The sequence below is a fragment of the Somniosus microcephalus genome, unplaced genomic scaffold (assembly GCF_052327205.1).
Source record: "Somniosus microcephalus isolate GS21.2 unplaced genomic scaffold, FLI_Smic_1.0 unresolved_chr1, whole genome shotgun sequence".
Lineage (NCBI taxonomy): Eukaryota > Metazoa > Chordata > Chondrichthyes > Squaliformes > Somniosidae > Somniosus > Somniosus microcephalus.
The window spans coordinates 11,764,083-11,782,807 of NW_028225179.1; the positions used below are offsets into that span (position 1 = coordinate 11,764,083).

An 18,725-nucleotide genomic window follows, 5' to 3' on the forward strand; every position below is an offset into this window, starting at 1 on the left:
GAGGGGTCAAACAGGAGGGGAAAAAGAGCCAGAGGCTGCAGGAAAAAGCAACAGCTGCCCGAAAAGTTGAGAAGGAGCATGAGAGGAGGGAAGAGCCAGAGATTAAATGATGGGGAGATTATTGGGCATACTTCCCTTCTTTGGAGCCATGATTACATTGGTCTCGATTAATGTGAACGGACTGAGGGGTGAGAAGAAATTGCAGCAGTTGTTGCAGGGTTTTAAAGGCACGGACTTGTTGTGTCTGCAAGGAACCTTTTGGGATGAGGATATTCTAGAAAGAGTTCAGAAGGTTTGGAAGGGAGAGGTGTTTGCAAGTTGTGCAAACAATAACCGTAGAGGGGTGGCTGTTTTGGTGAGTCCGTCCATAGAAGAGAACGTTGCCTTGGTGGACAAGGACACTGAGGGGAGGTTTTTACGGCTAAGGGTAAAATTGGAGGGATTTAATTGTGATCTTTTTAATATCTATGCACCGAACGACCATTGCAAGCGTCGTGAGTTTTTTCAGGGGTTATTCACTGAAGTGGCAGAGGTGGAAAATCCTTGTATAGTGGGGGATTTTAATGTATTTTTATCTTGGGTGGACATTTCAGCCCAGATGACCTTTAAAGAGGATAACTCCAGAGGGATGATTATAAAAATGATGGCAAATTTAAATTTGTGAGACTTATGGAGGGACCGGAACCCCATAAAAAGGGGGTTCTCCAGAGCAGGTTGGGTGGGTGATGTTTTAAAACAGAGCCGAATAGATTTTGTGTTAATGCGGGAAGGGTTAAGTTCGGAGGTGATGGTAAAAAAGTATTTTTTAGTGATCAATCGGCTTTGGTTCTTAGAATTAGGAACAGCAGAGTTAAGATCGGTTCAGGGGTGTGGATTTTAAACAATCAATACCTGAACGAAAGTGCTTATAAAGAAGGGATTATAAATATAATAAGGAATGCTCGGAAGGAACTTTTGTTCTTGAAAGAAAGAAGAGTTTGGTGGGACAATTTCAAATATGAGGTAAAAGTTTTTTCGGTACGTTATGGGAAAAAGAGGGTGGCAGCTAACCGGCATCGAGAAGAGAATATAAACAAAAGGTTTACGGATATCTGTAAAGCAGTTGACGGAGGGGATAAGGGAGCTGAGACTAAGTTCTGGGTGCTAAAGGAAGAGTGGGAATTATTGCAAGCTGAAAAATGCAAGGGGGCCATTCTCCGTGCAAAGGCTAGAGATGCATTGGAGGGCGAAAGATGCACTAGATATTTTCTGGAGCAAGAGAAGCTGCGACAGAGATTATCGTTAATTGAGGAGTTGAAGGTTGGGGAGAAGATCATTCATGAAAGTGAGGGGATTTTGGAGGCGGCTAGCAGCTTTTATCAAGAGCTATATACAAAAGAAGACATATCCAATTGGAGGTGGAGAAGGTTACTGCTTTTATTGAAAAGGGTTTAAAGGAGGATGAGAGAAGCATGTGTGATAAAGAAGTAGGATTAGCGGAAATAAAAATAGCAATAAGTGGAATGAAGGGGGGTAAAAGCCCAGGGTCCGATGGACTAAGTGCAGAATTTTATAAGGAATTTTTCGAGATTTTAAGTTCATTGCTCTTAGAAGTTTTTAAGGAAATTAAAATTGAGGGAAGCCTGGCCCCATCTATGAGGAGAGGTATCATAAGCTTAGCTTATAAAAATAAAGGGGATAGACGGGATCTGAAGAATTGGAGGCCCATCACACTATTAAATGTGAATTATAATATCTTGGCGAGGGTTATGGCAAATCGTTTGAAGGAGGTGTTACCGGAGATAGTTTGGCCCTCTCAGTCCTATGGAGTCATAGGCCAGGACATCGCAAACTCTGTGGTCTCAATCCGAGATGCGATAGAGCTCATGGAAGAGAGTGGGAGGGAGGCAAATGTATTAAAGGTAGATCAAGAGAAAGCCTTTGATAGGTGTTATGTTCATTAATAACTAGATATTCTTATTATGAACACAGCTAGCTTTTGCTAGTTACTTTTATTGCGCACATGTGGACTTGTACAGCATCTTGTAGAGGCTTCCATCTTGACTGCTGCCTTGTGGGTAGCCTAGCCTCATGGGTAATGTAGTCTTAATATAATATATAGCTGGGTAGTGTAGTCTTATCCATACAGCTATATACAGCTCTACTGCTCCACCTAGTGTCCAGCCACACCCAAAATGCCGAAGAGTGGCAGTATCACCGCATTTGACAATGAAGTCGAAGATTGGACTACATATGTCGAACGAATAGAGGTGTACTGCAAGGCAAATGAGGTGTCAGATGACAAGAAAGCGTTGGTATTGTAAAATTGAATGGGTGCAAAGACGTATGGTTTATTACGAAATCTAGTAACCCCAACGAAGCCAATGGAAAAGAGTTTTGAAGACATAGTAACGATACTACAGGAACATTTAAACCCCACTCCTGGTACCATGTTATGTTCATTAATAACTAGACATTCTTATTATGAACACAGTTAGCTTTTGCTAGTTACTTTTATTGAGCACATGTGGACTTGTACAGCATCTTGTAGAGGCTTCCATCTTGACTGCTGCCTTGTGGGTAGCCTAGCCTCATGGGTAATGCAGTCTTAATATAATATATAGCTGGGTAGTGTAGTCTTATACATACAGCTTTATACAGCTCTACTGCTCCACCTAGTGTCCACCACAGAATGACATGTTATTGATCACTACAATAGGGTCTCTCATGAGTTTTTATTGAAGGTTTTGGAAGCATTTGGTTTTAAGGAAAATTTCATTCAGTGGATAAGGATTTTTTATTCAAACATATTTAGCTGTGTTAAATGTAATGGTTTTTTATCTAAGTATTTTCTGATACAGAGATCAGTGAGACAGGGTTGTCCCCTGTCCCCACTGCTGTACACGTTGGTAGCAGAACCATTAGGTTACATGATGCGAAAGAAACAAGGTGTACTTGGGATTGTGGTACCCAGTTCCGGGCTGATGTCGGTGATACACCAATATGCAGATGACACAACCTTAACATTGAGAAATGGGGAGTCAGTGAGGAAAGCTATGGATGTAGTGGAGGAATATTGTAGAACTTCAGGGGCCAGAATGAATTATAGTAAATCCCAATGCCTGGTTGCAGGGAGGGGTAGGGGGGAATGGTTGGGGGAATGTCCCTTTAAGGTGGTGGAGGTTTTGGAAGTTCTGGGGGTGCATATGGGGTGCAAGAAAGACAGGGATGAAGTGGATTGATTAAATTGGGAACCGAAGGTTATGAAAATTAAAAAGATTTTGGGAAGATGGGAAAGAAGGTGGTTGAAAGTGCAAGGAAGAGCGACAGTGGTGTCTGCCCTCCTGCTATCTAAGCTATGGTACTTATTGACAGTGGAGGATATTCCTGAGTGGGCGGAAAAGTCCATCCGAGAGGCTTGTGTGAGGTTTTTATGGGAAGGGAAACCAGCCTTGGTGGCTTACAATACCATCATTGGATGGAGAAATCAAGGAGGACTCAATTTCCCAGATATTGATATGAAGAAAAAATCCTTTAGAATCAAATGGGTGAAGAGATTTCTTCAGAAGTCAAATACAAGTTTTTGGAAGAGTTGTTTTGAGCATTTTTAAAAACGAAGTGGGATAGGAGGGCAGGGGATATTGTATATGGAATACAATAATATGTTTTTAAAATCGATTAAACTTCTCCCTAGGTTTTATAAGGGGGTTGTAGAGACTTGGGCCCAATTTTTAAAAAGTGTGCAGTTTACGCCCAAGGGGGCTGAGGAATTTTTAGAACAGCCCTTATTTTTGAACAGGTGGGTCAACATCGAAGGAGAGGTTTTATTTAATCAAGCTTTTATAAAAGCTGGGATTATATCGGTGAAAGATGTATTATACGAGGTGATTCCAGGTTGGTTGCCGGAAGCGATAGTGAGGGACATGGTGTGGGAGGAGGATCAGGAGGTAGAGGAAAAAGCAATAGGAATCATGTATGAGAAGATTGTGAGGGCAATGCCACAGGATTGGATGGAAGAAATAAATGCGGAAATCTCCCAAGGAAGTAAAATGCGTTCTGCTTTTCCAAGCTTTGTACTGGAGAAAGGGGGAGAGTTGGTCCAATTTGACAACTGTAATACTCGAGATTTCTATGAGGTATTCAGAGAATGGAGATTCAAGACACCTGCTGGTCAGGAGTTTTGGCAGAGTATATACCCACAGCTGGACTTCAACAGGATTTGGAAGGGAGTGTGGGTGAACTTTAAATGTCCAGAGTGGATTGAACTGGATTTCAAATTGGCACATAACTGGATTTTTACCATGACGGTCTTGTGCAAGATTGGGCGAGTGGAGGCGGCAACTTGCCCAGTGTGTGGGACACGGGATGAGACTCTGTCCCATTTACTGGTGTTATGTCCACAGTTAAATGGCTTTAAGTACTATGTTCGACAGTTGTGTGAAGCTTTTTTGCTGGGTGGGGACCGAAGAGCGAGAATGGGAATCCCGTGGGACTCAATTTTGAAATGGGGATTGCAGGAGAGTCTGCCCGAGTCTAGCGGAGCGGCAATTCATTTAATGTTCAGTTTGGCTAGATTTGTGATTGTGCAAAGAAGGAATGCTCTGTTTTTTAAGGGGAGGAGAATCAATCTAAAAGAGTATTTTAAATATAAACTGAAAGATCATTATAAGGCTCTGTGGATGTTTTATTCAGAAAGGAATTTAAGGATAGTATTTTACAACCAATTTTTAAAGTACAATCGATTAATATATGTTACAGGAGACAAATTAAACTTCAGGTTTTGATGTTAAAATGTGGTGGCGGAATGGCTGTGCAGAGTGGCGGAATTGATTTGTATCATACAATGAAATGATCAAGATGTTGTAAATGTTCTTAATGTTCAATAAAGTATATTTATTAAAAAAAAGTGGGTCTCACTCTCGCCTCTGAGTCAGAAGGTTGTGGGTTCAAGTCCCACTCCAGAGACTTGAGCACCAAAATCCAGGCTGACACTCCAGTCAGTGCTGTGGGAGTGCGGCACTGTCGGAGGTGCCGTCTTTCGGATGAGACATTAAACTGAGGTCCCGTCTGCTCTCTCAGGTGGATGTAAAAGATCCCATGGCACTATTTCAAGAAAGAAACAAAGAAACATAGAAGATAGGAGCAGGAGTAGGCCATTCGGCCCTTCGAGCCTGCCCCGCCATTCAATGTGATCATGGCTGATCATCCAAATTCAGTACCCTGTCCCTGCCTTCTCCCCATATCCCTTGATCTCTTTAGCCTCAAGAAATATATCCAACTCCTTCTTGAATATATTTAATGAACTGGCCTCCACTGCCCTCTGTGGCAGAGAATTCCACAGGTTCACCACTCTCTGGGTGAAGAAATTCCTCCTTATTTCAGTCCTAAATGGCTTACCCCTTATCCTTAGACCATGGCCCCTGGTTCTGGACTCCCCGGCCATCAGAAACATCCTTCCTGCATCTAGTCTGTCCAGTCCTGTTAGAATTTTATAGGTTTCGATGAGATCCCCTCTCAATCTTCTAAACTCACATTTATCCACATTATAGTGCATTTGCCATGTTTCTGCCCAATCACCCAACCTGTCCAAATCGTACTGGAGTTTCACGACATCCTCCTCACAGCATACCCTCCCACCCAGCTTTGTGTCGTCTGCAAATTTGGAGATATTACATCCAATTCCCTCGTCCAGATCATTAATATATATTGTGAACAGCTGGGGTCCTAGGACCGATCCTTGCGGTACCCCACTAGTCACTGCCTACCACTCGGAAAACAACCCATTTATTCCAACTCTTTGCTTTCTGTCCGCCAACCAGTTCTCTATCCAAGTCAATACCTTGCCCCCAATCCCATGTGCCTTAATTTTGCACGCTAATCTCTTATGCGGGACCTTATCGAAAGCCTTCTGAAAGTCCAAATACACCACATCCACTGGTTCTCCCTTATCTATTTTACCAGTTACATCCTCAAAAAATTCCAGTAGATTAGTCAAGCATGATTTACCTTTTGTAAATCCATGTTGACTTTGTCCGATCCTGTCACTGCTTTCCAAGTGCTCTGCTATTACATCTTTTATAATGGACTCTAGCATTTTCCCCACTGCCGATGTCAGGCTTACCGGTCTATAATTCCCCACTTTTTCTCTACCACCTTTTTTGAATAGTGGGTAACATTAGCTACCCTCCAATCCATGGGTACTGTTCCAGAGTCTATCGAGTTCTGGAAGATGACCAGCAATGCATCTACTATTTCTAGGGCCACTTCCTTAAGTACCCTGGGATGTAGATTATCAGGCCCTGGGGATTTATCAGCCTTCAGTCCCATCAATTTTCCTAACACCATTTCCCTACAAATACTGATTTCTTTCAGTTCCACCCTTTCATCAGACCCTATGTTCCCGGCATCTCTGAGAGAAAGACTTGCATTTGTATAGTGCTTTCATGACCACCAGATGTCTTGAAGTGCTTTACAGCCAATGAAGTACTACAATGAAGTAGTCACTGTTGTAATGTGGGAAAGAGCAGGTGAATTATCCCCAGTGTTCTAGCCAATGTTTATCTCTCAATCAACATAAAAAAATGATAGATTATCTGGTCATTATCACATTGCTGTTTGTGCGAGTTTGCTGTGCGCTAATTGACTGCCGTGTTTCTTACATTACAACAGTGACTACACTTCAAAAGTACTTCATTGACTGTAAAACACTTTGGGATGTCCGGTGGTGGTGAAAGGTGCTATATAAATGCAAGTCTTTGTTTCTTCACTGATCTCACCAGCGACCTCTTCTAGCTGATGGTTGATTGACATTACAAGAGGATTTGAGTACAGGACTAAAGAAGTCTTACTCCAATTGTACAAGGCCTTGGTGAGACCACACCTGGAGTACTGTGTACAATTTTGGTCTCCTTACTGAAGGAAGGATAAACTTGCCATGGAGGGAGTGCAACGAAGGTTCACGAGATCGATTCCTGGGATGGCGGGACTGTCGTATGAGAAGAGATTGAGTAAATAGGCCTGTATTCTCTTGAATTCAAAGAATGAGAGGGGATCTCATTGAAGCATACACAATTATAACAGGGCTTGATAGGGTGGATGCTGGGAGGTTTCCCTTGGCTGGGGAGTCTAGAACCAGGGGCCACAGACTGAGGGTAAAGGGTTGGCCATTCAGGACTGAGATGAGGAGGAATTTCTTCACACAGAGGGTGGTGAACCTTTGGAATTCTCTACCCCAGAGGGCTGTGGAGGCTCAGTCATTGGGTATATTCAAGGCTGAGATCGATTTTTGGACTCATGGGGAATCAAGTGATGTAGGGATCGGGCCGGTGAATGGAGTTGAGGTGGATGATCAGCCATGATCTCATTGAATGGTGGGGCAGGCTCGAGGGGCCGAATGGCCACTCCTGTTCCGACTGGGGACAGCTGAGAGTCCACGCATGCGCATGCAGGGCAGCGGTTTGGGCCGAGTCCGGCACAGCGACCCCTCCCGGTCACCAAGGGTAATAACCGCGCATGTCCAGAGGAGACCAACCCCCTCCCCCACTCGGAGCTCCGCCAGCACACTTGGATCCTGCCGGACGGAGTCGGCGCGGGCCATTCCGGGTAAAGGCCTTGGTGTCGGGTCCAGAGTCGCGATTGGTGACGCAAAGTGAGTTTTCTCCGCTCCGATTGGGTGGAGAATCGCGCGGGGTGGGGGGGAGGGGTGGATCGGGAGAGAATAAAGAGAAATAGAAAAACCTGAGAGTCCGCGAGGCCCCGGACCGAGCGGCGTCAGTTGGACGGTGCACATGATCTCCTCGGGGACACGTGACCCGGGCCCACGGGCTGAGTAACGGGAGCTTCCGACCAATAGGGAGCGAGCGGGGTGGGGCTGGAGGAGCGAGCCAGCGGCGGGTCCTCCGACCAAGCGGGGAGCCCAAGGGGCGGGACTAGCGCTGGCTGATTGTCTGATCCACAGGGCAGCGAGTTTCTCCAGTCCCTTGTTCAGGGCCCGGGGCCAGGGGAGGCTGTAGGCCTTTATTCCCCGCATTGGACACAAGGCTCTTTGGCTCACAACACACTGGCTCAGGTTTTAATAGAGACTTTTTAAATTCATCAATAAAAGCAGATAAAACCTGTGCTTCTGTGGAACAAACTTTCTAATATTTTATAGAATCAGAGAATGGTTACAGCACAGAAGGAGGCCATTCGGGCCATCGAGCCCATGCTGGCTCTCTGCAAGAGCACTTCAGCTAGTCCCACTCCCCGCCCTTTCCCCGTAACCCTGCAAATTTCTTTACTTCAGGTACTCGAGGGGCCGAATGGCCAGCTCCTGCTCCTATCTTCTATGTATCTATTATCCGAGGCGCAGGTAGGCCCCACAGCGGGGGCGGACCTGTGTGGAGCGAGGCGGTGATATAAAGAGCGAGGCGGCGGAGCAGGTAGGCCCCACAGCGGGGGCGGACCTGTGAGGAGCAAGGCAGCGGTGATATAAAGAGCGAGGCGGCGGAGCAGGTAGGCCCCACAGCGGGGGCTGACCTGTGAGGAGCAAGGCAGCGGTGATATAAAGAGCGAGGCGGCGGAGCAGGTAGGCCCCACAGCGGGGGCGGACCTGTGAGGAGCAAGGCAGCGGTGATATAAAGAGCGAGGTGGCGGAGCAGGTAGGCCCCACAGCGGCGGCGGACCTGTGAGGAGCGAGGCGGCGGTGATATAAAGAGCGAGGCGGTGGAGCAGGTAGGCCCCACAGTAGCGGCGGACCTGTGAGGAGCGAGGCAGCGGTGATATAAAGAGCAAGGTGGAGCAGGTAGGCCCCACAGCGGGGGCGGACCTGTGAGGAGCGAGGTGGCAGTGATATAAAGCGAGGTGGCAGTGATATAAAGCGAGGCGGCGGAGCAGGTAGGCCCCACCAATCTCAGAGCTCTGAGAGCGTGAGAGAGAAGTAAAAAGTAATTGAACTGTAACGTCACCAGAAAGCAGGTGATTGGTTGGTGAGTATTTCTCTCTCCTTTTTTCCAAACTTAAATTTTGTGGTTTTTAGTTTATCGGGTGTCTGTGGTGTAGCGGGGACTGCTGGTAAACAAGGGCCCTTGAGTATATCATTTAATTGTTGTGTAATTGGTGGGATTGATTTGATTTAATTTAATTTGAATTAATTAAAGGGTAAGTCATGGCAGGAGAGCTCGGCCCCGTGGTATGCTCCTCCTGCGCTATGTGGGAAATCTGGGACATTTCCTGTTTCCCTGACGACAATGTGTGCGGGAAGTGTATCCAGCTGCAGCTACTGACAGACCGCATTGCAGCGCTGGAGCTGTGAGTGGATACATACTGGAGCATTTGAGATGCTGAGGAGGTCATGGATAACACGTTTCGGGAGTTGGTCACACCGCAGGTAAAGGCTGCACAGGCAGGAAGAGAATGGGTGACCACCAGGCAGAGTAGTAGGCGCAGGCAGGTAGTGCAGGAGTCCCCTGTGGCCATCCCCCTCTCAAACAGATATACCGCTTTGGATATTGGTGAGGGAGATGGCTTATCAGAGGAAGGCAGCAGCAGCCAACTTCCTGGCACCAGGGGTGGTTCTGCTGCACAGGACGGGAGGAAAAAGAGGGGTGGAGCTATAGTAATGGGGGATTCTATTGTAAGGGGAATAGATAGGCGCTTCTGCAGCCGCAAACGAGACTCCAGGATGGTATGTTGCCTCCCTGGTGCAAGGGTCTAGGATGCCTCAAAACGGCTGCAGAACATTTTGGAAGGGGAGGGTGAACAGCCAGTTGTCATGGTGCATATAGGTACCAACGATATAGGTAAAAAACGGGATGAGGTCCTAAAAGCTGAATATAGGGAGTTAGGAGGTAAATTAAAAAATAGGACCTCAAAGGTAGTAATTTCAGGATTGCTACCAGTGCCACATACTAGTCAGAGTAGAAATAGAAGGATATTTCAGATGAATATGTGGCTAGAGGAATGGTGTAAGGGGGAGGGATTCAAATTCCTGGAACATTGGAAATGGTTCTGGGGGAGGTGAGACCAGTACAGACCGGACGGTTTGCACCTGGGCAGGACCGGGACCGCTGTCCTAGGGGGAGTGTTTGCTAGTGCTCTGGGGGAGGGTTTAAACTAAAATGGCAGGGGGTTGGGAACCTGAGCAAGGAGACAGAGGAAAGGGAAACCAGGATAGAAGCAAAAGGAAGGAGAAAAACAAAGGTGGCAGTCAGAGAAATCAAGGGTTTAAATCAAACATGGCCACAGTAAATAATAATTCTAAAAGGTGTAAGAGTGTTAAAAAAAACAAGCCTGAAGGCTTTGTGTCTTAATGCGAGGAGCATTCGTAATAAGGTGGATGAATTATCTGCAGAAATAGAGGTAAACGGAAATGATATGATTGGGATTATGGAAACATGGCTCCAGGGTGACCAAGGCTGGGAACTCAACATCCAGGGGTATTCAATATTCAGGAAGGATAGGCAAAAAGGAAAAGGAGGTGGGGTAGCATTGCTGGATAAAGAGGGGATTAACACAATTGAAAGGAAGGATATTAGCTCCGATGATGTGGAATCTGTATGGGTAGAACTGAGAAATACCAAGGGGCAGAAAAGTTAGTGGGAGTGGTATACAGACCTCCAAACAGTAATGCGGAGGTTGGGGATGGCATTAAACGGGAAATTAGAGATGCGTGCAATAAGGGCACAGCAGTTATCATGGGTGACTTTAATCTACATATAGATTGGGCTAACCAAATTAGTAACAATACTGTGGAGGAGGAATTCCTGGAGTGTATACGGGATGGTTTCCTGGACCAATATGTTGAGGAACCAACTAGAGATCAGGCCATCTTAGACTGGATATTATGTAATGAGAAAGGATTAATTAGCAATCTTGTAGTGCGAGGCCCCTTGGGTCAGAGCGATCATAATATGATAGAATTCTTCATTAAAATGGAAAGTGAAGCAGTTAACTCATAGACTAGGGTCCTGAATTTAAACAAAGGAAACTACGATGGTATGAGGCACGAGTTGGGTAGGATTGATAGGGGAATGTCACTCAAAGGGTTGACAGTGGATAGGCAATAGCAAACATTCAAAGATCGCATGGAGGGACTACAGAATTTGTTCATCCCAGTTTGGCATAAAAATAAAACAAAAAAGGTGACTCAACCGTGGCTAACAAGGGAAATTAGGGGTAGCATAAGATCCAAGGAGAGGACATACAAATTGGCCAGAAAAAGCAGTAAACCTGAGGATTGGGAGCAGTTTAGGATTCAACAAAGGAAGATTAAGGGATTAATTAAGAGGGGGGAAATAGAGTATGAGAGTAAGCTTTCAGGGAACATAAAAACTGACTGCAAAAGCTTTTATAGATATGTGAAGGGAAAAAGATTGCTGAAGTCAAGCGTAGATCCCATGCAGTCAGAATCAGGGGAATTTATAATGGGGAACAAAGAAATGGCAGACCAATTAAATACATACTTTGGTTCTGTCTCTATAAAGGAGGACACAAATAACCTCCCAAAGATGTCGGGGAACATAGGGTCTAATGACAGGGAGGAACTGATAGAAATCAGAATTTGTAGGGAAATGGTGTTAGGGAAATTGATGGGATTGAGGGCTGATAAATCCCCAGGGCCTGATAATCTACATCCTAGGGTACTTAAGGAAGTGGCCCTAGAGATAGTAGATGCATTGCTGATCATCTTCCAAAATTCGACAGACTCTGGAACAGTACCCATGGATTGGAGGGTAGCTAATGTTACCCCACTGTTCAAAAAGGGTGGTAGAGAGAAAACGGGGAATTACAGACTGGTAAGCCTGACTTCGGTAGTGGGGAAAATGCTAGAGTCCATTATAAAGGATGTAATAGCAGAACACTTGGAAAAAAGTGACCGGATCCGACAAAGTCAACATGGATTTACAAAAGGTAAATCGTGCTTGATTAATCTACTGGAATTTTTTGAGGATGTAACTGGTAAAATAGATAAGGGAGAACCAGTGGATGTGGTGTATTTGGATTTTCAAAAGGCTTTCGATAAGGTCCCGCATAAGAGATTAGCATGTAAAATTAAGGCACATGGGATTGGGGGCAAGGTATTGACTTGGATAGAGAACTGGTTGGCAGACAGAAAGCAAAGAGTTGGAATAAACGGGTCTTTTTCCGAGTGGCAGGCAGTGACTAGTGGGGTACCGCAGGGATCGGTCCTTGGACCCCAGCTATTCACAATTCACAATTCACAATTCAAATCGCTTTATTGGCATGATAAGATATATCTTATGTTGCCAAAGCATCAAAATACATTTATGGTTTACCACATAAACGCAGTTCTATTCACAATATATATTAATAATCTGGACGAGGGAACTAGATGTAATATCTCCAAGTTTGCAGATGACACAAAGTTCGGTGGGTGTGTGTGCTGTGAAGAGGATACCAAGAAACTCCAGGATGATTTGGACAGGTTGGGTGATTGGGCAGAAGCATGGCAGATGCAATATAACGTGGATAAATGTGAGGTTATCCACTTTGGTGTCAAAAACAGGAAGGCAGATTATTATCTGAATGGCAATAGATTGGGAGAAGGGGAAGTGCAATGAGACCTGGGCGTCCTTGTGCACCAGTCGCTGAAAGTAAGCATGCAGGTGCAGCAGGCGGTTAAGAAGGCAAATGGTATGTTGGCCTTCGTAGCGAGAGGGTTTGAGTACAGGAACAAGGATGTCTTGCTATAGTTGTACAGGGCCTTGGTGAGACCGCACCTTGAGTATTGTGTGTAGTTTTGGTCGCTTTATCTGAGGAAGGATGTTCTTGCCGTGGAAGGAGTTCAACGAAGATTCACCAGGCTGATACCTTGGATGGCAGGAATGACGTATGAGACATTGGGACGATTGGGCTTGTACTCACTGGAGTTTAGAAGAATGAGAGGGGATCTCATTGAAACTTATAAAATTCTGACAGGACTGTACAGACTAGATGCAGGAAGGATGTTCCTGAAGGTCGGGGAATCCAGAACCAGGGGTCACAGTCTAAGGATATGGGGTAAGCCATTTAGGACAGAAATGAGGAGGAATTTCTTCACCCAGAGAGTGGTGAACCTGTGGAATTCTCTACCACAGAAGGCAGTAGAGGCCAATACATTAAATATATTCAAGAAGGAGTTGGATATATTTCTTAAGACTAAAGGGATCAAGGGATATGGGGAGAAAGCAGGGACCGGGTACTGAATTTTGATGATCCGCCATGATCGCATTGAATGGCGGAGCAGGCTAGAGGGGCCGAATGGCCTACTCCTGCTCCTATCTTCTATGTTTCTATGTTTGTATGTTTCGGTTTGAGCTGGAGTGGAGATGGAGGAGAAGCTGCTGGGTTTAACCCCCAGTACTTCTGAGCCCAGGAGGACCCAACAATTTCCAATGTGAGACTGTCAAGGGAGGTGGATCCTAGGGGAGATTAGGTTGTTAATCAGACACTGTCCGTACAATGTAAAAGAGTATTGTTTTAGGAACAAGTATTTCTGTACAGGCTTTTAATCCAGTTTACATCTACAGATTTGTTTTAATTCATTCTTGGGATTTGGGCGTAGCTCGCAAGAGCAGCAAATATTGCCAATCCCCAGTTTCCCGTTGAGAAGGGGGTGGTGAGTCGCCTTCTTGAACTACTGCAGTCCGTGTGGTGAAGGTATTCCCACAATGTTGTTCGGTAAGGAGTTCCAGGATTATGACCCAGCAACGATGAATATATCTGAGTCAGGATGATGTGTGACTTGGCGGGGAACTTGGATGTGATGGTGCTCCCATACAACAGCTGCCCTTGTCCTTCTAGGTGGTGGAGGTTGTGGGTTTTGGAGGTTCTATCAAAGTTCTGGTCGAGTTGCAGATGTATAATGTTCCTTTCCTTCGCCCCCCACCCCCTCCCCCTCCCACCTCTCTCTCTCCTCCCATAGAGGCCAGAGTCTTGTGTAGGCCCAGACCAGGTGGCGGATTCCCTTCCCTGAAGGACATTAGTGAACCAGTTGGGTATTTATGACAATCCGGCAGCTTTCATGGTCACTTTTTTCTAGTGCCGGCCCCACAATTGACCAGATTCATTGAGCTCAATTTCACAACCTGCCTTTGTTTTCTTGTGGGTTGTCGCTCACGCTCCCTGTTTTATATTAATTTTACAGGGCACTGGAAGGGGAGGATTTACAGACAATAAGCTCAAACCAAACATCACTTCAAGATCTGACAGAGTCACTCGATCCATCGGATCTGAATATCATCGGCCTCTGAACATGGAAGCAAAAAGCACCGTTCACAGCGGGGAGAAACCGTACATGTGTTCTGTGTGTGGACGAGGCTTCAGCCGATCCTCTGGCCTATCGAGACACAGGCGCATTCACACCAGGGAGAGACTGTTCAACTGCTCTGAGTGTGGGAAGGGATTCACTAATTCATCCCACCTACTGACACACCAGCGAGTTCACACTGGGGAGAGGCCATTCACCTGCTCTGAGTGTGGGAAGGGATTCACTCGGTCATCTGACCTTCAGACACACCAACGAATTCATACTGGGGAGAGGCCGTTCACCTGCTCTGACTGTGGGAAGGGATTCACTAATTCATCCAACCTGCTGAATCACCAGCGAGTTCACACTGGAGAGAGACCATTCAACTGCTCTGAGTGTGGGAAGGGATTCACTCAGTCATCCCACCTACTGACACACCAGCGAGTTCACTCTGGGGAGAGGCCGTTCACTTGCTCTGAGTGTGGGAAGGGATTCACTAAGTCATCCAACCTGCTGAATCACCAGCGAATTCACACTGGGGAGAGGCCGTTCACTTGCTCTGAGTGTGGGAAGGGATTCACTAAGTCATCCAACCTGCTGAATCACCAGCGAGTTCACACTGGGGAGAGGCCGTTCACCTGCTCTGAGTGTGGGAAGGGATTCACTCAGTCATCCACCCTGCTGAATCACCAGCGAGTTCACACTGGGGAGAGGCCGTTCACCTGCTCTGAGTGTGGGAAGGGATTCACGAATTCATCCAACCTGCTGAATCATCAGCATGTTCACACTGGGGAGAGGCGGTTCACCTGCTCTGAGTGTGGGAAGGGATTCACTAATTCATCCAACCTACTGAAACACCAGCAAGTTCACACTGGGGAGAGGCCGTTCACCTGCTCTGAGTGTGGGAAGGGATTCACTCAGTCATCCCACGTACTGACACACCAGCGAGTTCACACTGACGAGAGACCGTTCAGGTGCTCTCACTGCGGGACTGGGTTCAGGCGATCATCTGCGCTCACTGTACACCAGCGCATTCACACTGGGGAGAGGCCGTTCACCTGTTCCGTTTGTGGGAAGGGATTCACTCTGGCATCCAAACTGCTGACACACCAGCGAGTTCACACTGGGGAGAGGCCGTTCTCCTGCTCCGTGTGTGGGAAGGGATTCATTCAGTCATCCAACCTGCTGACACACCAGCGAGTTCACAAGTGACTGCAGGGGTTGGATTCTGCTGTTGCTGCTGTTAATCACATTCAGGACTGAACCATGTTCATTCTGACAGTTGGGGGTTGTTTCTGCTGATGTTAATAACGCCTATAACTGGGCTGGAGTTTAATATTCTGGATAGATGTCAAATAAACGAGCTTTGTTTTAAACACATTATTGTAGATTTTCTTCTTTCCCACCTGAGTGTTTAGCATCACCTGGCTGGAGCTCAAAGGACAATCTGGGGGAGGATTGTACAGCGGGAACAGAACTCCAGCCTGGACACAATCCTTCAGGGCCACACTGAGAGGGGCAAACGGCACTTTGGTCTTTCTTGTCTCTCTTCACTGACAGCAAAGTTGCCGTGTGGGTTAATCTCGAGGCGTGTGAGAAACGTGTCCCAGCCGCTCTCTGCCATGGTTCAGAGCTCCTAGGCACGGAACAGAAGGCTCCTTTAGGAATGTACCCCAGTGCTTTTTTTTTTAATGGCCTTATTAACCTGTGTTGCTACTTTTAGTGATTTGTGTATCTGTATCCCTGGATCCCTCTGCTCCCCCAGCCCATTTAGACTCTTAGGGAGAAATTCGGTGGTGCCGGGGCTATTTTAGCGCCCCGAAAAATTAGCACCCCTGCATATTAAATTCAGTGGTAGCGCCCCAGGCAGGAGGCAGGGTGCTACTGGAAGCGCTCCCCTCCCTCTTGAGGCACTACCAGTGAATTTCACGGCGCTTCGTGTAACAGCGCCATGCCCGTCGGCACATAGCACCGTGTCATAGCAGACCTCCCTCCCTGATTAAAGGGGAGGGGCCTAGCACTGCGCACACCGGGGCCCTGCTGGACCACCGGGGAGCGGGGTGTCTGATCAAGAGGAGCGCCGGGCTGAGCGATCGTGGCCGACACCCTGAAGAAGAAAGGGGGCAGGTGCTGGCTGTCGGCCAAAATAAAAAGTTGCCGCCCAACACCTGCCCTTTAAGTGGCGTCGCCACGGCTGCAGAAATGACCCCTGACCCTGTCGGACATATCGTCCAGCGATCGGTCAGGGGTCGCAACCCAAGGTTGCAGCCGGGGTGCTGCGCATGGCGATGACGTCATTGCTGGCGGTGCAGTGCCGCGGGGAGCTACCTCCTACCTCCGCCGCTAACCTGCTGAATATCGCGGGAGGCACAAAGCAACCCAATTTCACCCCCTTGTCCAAGTAGTGAGCGGCCTCATTCTTCCCACCAAAACACACCACCTCACACGGACCTATAGTGAAATTCATTAACACACCACCTCACACTGATCTATAGTGAAATTAATTAACACACCCCCTCACACTGATCTACAGTGAAATTCATTAACACACCACCTCACACTGACCTATAGTGAAATTCATTAACACACCCCCTCACACTGATCAATGGTGAAATTCATTAACACACCGCCTCACACTGACCTATAGTGAAATTCATTAACACACCACCTCACACTGATCTATAGTGAAATTCATTAACACACCACCTCACACTGACCTACAGTGAAATTCATTAACACACCACCTCACACTGATCTATAGTGAAATTCATTAACACACCACCTCACACTGATCTATAGTGAAATTCATTAACACACCACCTCGCACAGATCTACAGTGAAATTCATTAACACACCACCTCACACTGATCTATAGTGAAATTCATTAACACACCACCTCACACTGATCTACAGTGAAATTCATTTGCCAATTACACGCCCATTGTGAAATTTATTCATGTCTTCTTGCATTTTGTCTTCCTCAGTATTAACTCTACCTCCCAATTTGGTGTTATCGACAAACTTTGAAATTGTTCTTCTGATTCACGTGTCCAAATCGTTTATGTAAATGGTGAACAATAGTGATCCCAGCGCCGATCCCTGTGGAACACCACTTCCCACCTTTTGCCAGTCTGATTAGCTACTCTTAACCCCTACTCTCTGTTTTCTGTTTTGTGACCAGCTTGCTATCCATAACAGTATGTCAGATCGACAAGATGACCAAGGTCAGGCCGTGTGGAGTGAAGGGCCAGGCAGCAGAATGGATGGAAAGCTGGCTACAAAACAGAAATCAGAGGGTTGGAGTTAAGGGTAGTTTGTTGCAATCTTTCCATTCATTCTGTTGCCTGGCCCTTGACTCCACATGGCCTGACCGTGGTCATCTTGTAGACGTACATACTGCAGACAAAGTGCACCAGTGGTGGAGGGGGTGGATATTGAGTCCTGTGGCAGGGGCGCTGATGAAGTGGATTTCTCCGTCCGTGAGTTTTGAGGCATCGCTAGCTGCGTTTTTCACCTCTTTTCACCTTTTAAAAAAACCTTGCTGCCAGTTTATTAAAGCCATTAACAGCCGCTCGGGTGGGACACACCAATAAATGAGGCCTTGTTTCCCTCAGAATGACAGGCCTGAACCCGAGTTAGAAAACATTTAGTAATTAAACCAGACTGGGTGGGGCCTGAGGTGTGAGTTAGTAACGGAAAATTGGTGGCCAGCGTACTTCACACCAGGGCTGAGGACCCGGGGACTCGGGTTTCTGTGTCATTTATTGATTAATTTTGTTTATTGCTGAATCTCAATCAGACTGGCGGGTCATCTTGCTGTCTGACGGAGGCGTGGGTCCCCAATGGAGGGCTCTCTATGCGGAAGTCCTTCCCAGCACCATTGGGGATCTGGGGTGGAGACTGTTGCAGGGAGCTGTCGTGTGCAACAGTTTAAGCTCCTTTCCGGATTCCAAGGTCAGATGTGATGTTTGCGACCTAGACGAGTCCCCGGGTCGTGTATATATTCAGTGTGAGAGGTTACAGCCCCTGTATAGTTACCTGAAGGGGCTTCTCCTCAAACTTTAGCCCCACACTCCTAATCTTTGGCCGCCTGGTGCGGAGTGGGGGTGGGTAAGTGGGAGGATCTTCTCCTGGACCTGCTCTTGGGCCTGGTGAAAACAGCAATTTGTAGGCCCTGGATGGGCGGGGCCCATGGGTGTTCACTCTGGCTGCCTGCCTCTCTCCCATGGTCTTGTCCCTGCCCGCGGGGCCCTGGAGAGGGAGCAGGTGGTGTCCATCGGTTCACTTGATACCTTCCTCGACTGGTGGACACGGAAGGTATCAAGATGCGATAATCGATCCTCACAATCGCATTGTGATATAATTATTAATTGTGTGTGTTTCACAAATCCATTTCTTCTATTTTGATACAAAAGTTCTACTAGACATGTTAAACTATTAGTTATTTAATCAGGGCTGCAGCTGCTGAAAGGTTGACTGTACTGAGGTTTGTGGCCAGAGCTGGCAGACGTGTTGTTCT

General features: G+C 46.8%; 1 pseudogene across 1 annotated transcript in view; it reads left to right on the forward strand.

The window, feature by feature from the left end:
* Nucleotides 1-15,563, forward strand: part of LOC147093439 (uncharacterized) — a 135,845-nt pseudogene extending 120,282 nt beyond the window's left edge. The window contains exon 7 of the transcript XR_015074707.1: nucleotides 14,416-15,563. The product of XR_015074707.1 is annotated as an uncharacterized LOC147093439 (transcript). The remainder of the gene's footprint in view (nucleotides 1-14,415) is intronic.
* Nucleotides 15,564-18,725: the final 3,162 nt, after the last annotated feature.